Source organism: Coenobita brevimanus, chromosome 65 (genome assembly GCF_032717465.1).
Source record: "Coenobita brevimanus isolate Jiangsu-jjx chromosome 65, ASM3271746v2, whole genome shotgun sequence".
Classification (NCBI taxonomy): domain Eukaryota; kingdom Metazoa; phylum Arthropoda; class Malacostraca; order Decapoda; family Coenobitidae; genus Coenobita; species Coenobita brevimanus.
Window position 1 is genome coordinate 13,041,392 of NC_137018.1, and position 4,182 is coordinate 13,045,573.

General features: G+C 42.5%; 1 pseudogene; it reads left to right on the forward strand.

Moving 5' to 3' along the window:
* Positions 1–1,086: 1,086 nt before the first annotated feature.
* On the forward strand, positions 1,087–1,205 carry LOC145405150 (5S ribosomal RNA; annotated as a pseudogene).
* The last annotated feature ends 2,977 nt before the right edge of the window (positions 1,206–4,182 follow it).

Sequence of the window (4,182 nt, forward strand, 5' to 3'; positions counted from 1 at the left end):
TGTATTGCGGCCTGTGACCAGAGCTGGATATGAAGTAATTGAATGTGAATGAGCCACAGTAAACCTGAATGGATTCGATTTACCCGAACGGATCTAACTGGACTGGGAGACCCAGGATTAAATTGAATTGACCAAACTTGTCTGGTCAAACTGAAATAGTTTGAATGGACCTAAACTGACCTGAGTATGTCTGATGTAATCTGAATGGATCCATTTCGTCCTAACTGGGCCGGAATGGATGTGAAAGAAAAGAGACCTGACTAAACTACTTGGTTAATTGTTGTTGGTTAGATCATGCAAAAGATCAGTTTTAATGATAGTCTTGACAGCTTAGCAGACGGTTATGCCTACCGACTGATTTGCTTGCTAACTATTGTGGTGGCTGATGGTTATGTGAGTACGACGCCGGCACGCAGTCAACAAAAACGTTAACTTTATCTTTACACAAGATTAGATCCACGCATGCTAGATGCGCGGAGAGTATATATTGCTCTGTGTGTGTGTGTGTGTGTGTGTGTGTGTGTGTGTGTGTGTGTGTCTTTCCGTTTCTTAAAATACCTGAAGCAGTTGTGTAGTAAATAATATTCTTTTTTTATGTGCTCGACTCTGGACATAGGCTTCACAGCCTGCTCTCAATGCCCAGCAATCCTCCTCCATATCATACACCTCTACATGTCACCACTTGGGCGCTAACACCCACCGTCCATATTGAATACATGCTAGGGCTGTCTCATACAGTACTGGTGTATTGGTATTAGCTGGGGTATTTTTAAGACCAGTCGGCGGGTCTTCTGGTAGATCGGTAAAGTCTGCTCTACATGAAATTGAAATCCTTAAACTGTTCCCTACCCCAGCGGGGATTTGAACCTGGGTCCGGTAGGACCGCAGGCCACCTCTCTACCGATTGAGCCACCGTCTCCCCCTAAATATGCTTATAATTTATATAAAGTGGAATAAATAACGGTTATATTGTATGGAGGTAACAATCCATGTTTTAAAATTCACGAGTTAGCACCTGTGAACATGGACTGTCAAGTAAGGATATGGGAAGAACTCCAGTAAGATTAATACTAAAATTCTTAGTATATATATATATATACCACGTTGAGTACACGGCTTCCCGTGCGATCAGCGAAGTTAAGCAACGTTGGGTCTGGTTAGTACTTGGATGGGTGACCGCCTGGGAACACCAGATGCTGTTGGCTCGTTCTCCCTACGTGTCAAGTGGGGTTGGTGGAGGATTAGTGCCCCTCCCTGTAAAACAATTAACTCTAAGCCCTTGGCCACCCCGTTTGGGATACATGGCGTCTGGCAATGAATGAATGAATATATATATATATATATATATATATGTGTGTGTGGGTAACTATTGTAAGCTCATGGAGCTATGTTTATGTTGCTCATATCATGAAGTAATAGACAGGAGTTTTGATTCAGTACATGATTAATGTTAGTGCAAGCTCCTAACGAGTGCGAACCACCGTCATTTCTATCGTCGACATTAACTGCGTGGAAAACAGAGAAAGAGAGAAGTACATTTGTGCGCAGATGTGCTAAACACTGTGTATCCACAAGCACACCCGCGTTCAAACTCATCGTCATCCAGATATTGACTTCACTAAACACCACTCGGCTCTAGAACCGAGCCATTTCTGTATTTATTGTTCAGTAAATTGGACTGAATTGGGCGGAATCGAGAGTGCTTAAAAGAGGAAGGTTGAACCCCTCTAAATTTGTTATAGTAGTGCTGTATACCTGTATCTTTCTTCCATCGCCTTTATCATTCTTTAACCGTGTCTGCACTCCTCTCTTTCTATGTCTCCCATCCTTCATGTAACATTTTATTACTTTTCTTTCAACTTCATGTGGCTGTACACTCAGCGACAAGACTAATGGTTCCCCGCAACCCCCAAAACCATTTACAATGCTGGGTGGTAACAATATAACCACATAACGGTGATATGGGGTCTGCTTTGGTCACCCTGTTAACTGAGTGGAGATGCAAATGGGCTGTCCATCCCAGAACCAAACATTCACATTTTTCCGCGCCTCTGTTGTAAGGCGTCTGTTGCAAGGGATTGTCGGTCCACACTACGGGTGATTGTTTGCCTGTGGTTGATGGGTCTGCGCGGTCAAACAGACCAGGGTTACCCAACAACAACAACAACAACTACAACTACAACAACAACAACTGGGAATTATCGTTATACTCATCGTGAACTAGCTGGTTTACAGTGGTTAGTACTTGCCACCCTGTATCTCCTCTCTACCTCCCTAAAAAAAAAAAAAAAAAAAAAAAAAAAAAAAAGGAAAATCATCGTACTGCCTCTCTTTTAGCAAGTCCTTCCTCCCACAACCTCACTTCACTTTAATATCCCTTACCTCTCCCTCCCCCATCTCTCCCTCCCTCACTTCGCCTTCCTCTACCTCTCCTTCCCTCACCTTTCCCTCCCTCACCTCTACCACTCTCACCTCTCCCTCTCCCATCTTTCTTTCCCCTTCTTCTTCTTTCGTCTCGACCTTTCTGAACCCTCCTTCCTTCACCTCTTCCTCCCTCCCCTCTTCTTCCCTCATTTCTTCCTCCCTTATTACTCCCACCTTCATCTTTCATTCCCTCCCTCCCTCCCTTACCTCTCTTACTCAGTTCACCTCCACCCCTTCCTACTCTTTTATCCTAATTTCTTCGACTTCATCAGTTTCCTCCTTCATTCCTTTTTGTTCTCTATTTTAATTTTCTCTTCTTCCTCTCCTTAAGCTCCCTAATGGCTCCGAAATTTTGCTACCAGTCTTTGCTCTCTTAACTATAATCTCCTCTTTTATAATAAGAGTGTTCGTCGAGCGAAGACTTGCGGCGTGCCGGGATAATCATTAGGCAACACGGGCATCAGCCAACACGGACATCCCAAGAAGGGCAATGAAAATGGTTTATTATACTCCTGCATGACTCATTTAGCTAATCAATTAGCTCAGTGGGTGATTCAGGCTAATTCAGATCCATCCTAGCAATGATTACATTCTTATTGAATCCAGTAATTGATGGAGTGTTTGGTGAAATGACGAACCATGGGGGAGAGATAGTAGTAGACTGTAAACGGAAGATGTGCTGATTGGCCTGGGAGGAAGGTAGAGTCCCGGAGGATTGGAAGTCAGGTTTAATTTTCCCCTGTACAAAAGACAAGGGGAAAAAGAAGTGTGTGGTAATCATAGAGAAATTTGTCTTCTTAGGGTAGTAGGATAAGTATATGGTAGGATACTAAACGAGAGAGTTAGGGAAATAACAAAGGCATTAGTTGAAGAACAGGAAGGTTTTAGGAACGAAAGAGGTTGTGTAGATCAGATATTCATCCTTAAGTCTTTAGTGGAAAAGTTTTCATGGAACTGGAGAAGGCATATGACAGAGTGGATAGACAAAGACCGTGAAAATTATTTATATCTGGAGTAAATGGGAAGTTGTTGAATGCCATGAAGAGTATGCATGAAGGTGCTTAAGCTGCAATGTGTGTGGACTGTGACCTGAGTGCATCTTCCTCTTTGAATGTTGGATTGAAACAGGGATGTGTTATGTCTCCATGGTTGTTCAATCTGGGGTTATAAAAGATACAAGATAGGGCAGTGGATATTGAAGCACACCCAATGAGAGAGGGCAGCGTTTGGAAACTTCCTGTACTATTATTTGCAGATGATACTAGCCGATTCCACAGTTGTTTGTAGTGGTTTGCAAGCACCCAAACGAAAGAAACTGAACTGTGTAAATGACTTATGACTGAATAATATGATGATTTTGGTGACTAAACCATATAGAAATCTTAATTATCTAACCATTTGACAGGGGTAGTGAAAGTGGATACTGAACTTTTTGGAAAAAAATGTAGTTATAAGTGTGGTTGGGGAGGAAGCAAACAAACGAAAACTACTGTGGAATCGCCCCACTGTATTGTTAAGTGAAGACGAAGGGGAACTGCAATGCTTGGTGAATGAGTCTGGGAGAGTGTGTAAGAAAATGAGTCTAAAGGTGAGGATGAGTAAAATTATGGTCTTCGAGAGAAATGAAGTCACTAAATGCATTGTGACGCTGGAGGATGAGGATATGGAAAATGTGAGTACAATGAAGTATTTGGGTGATGTGATGAGTAAGGATGGAAATTTAGGGGATGAAGTGCTTGAAAGTGTACAGCAAGGAAG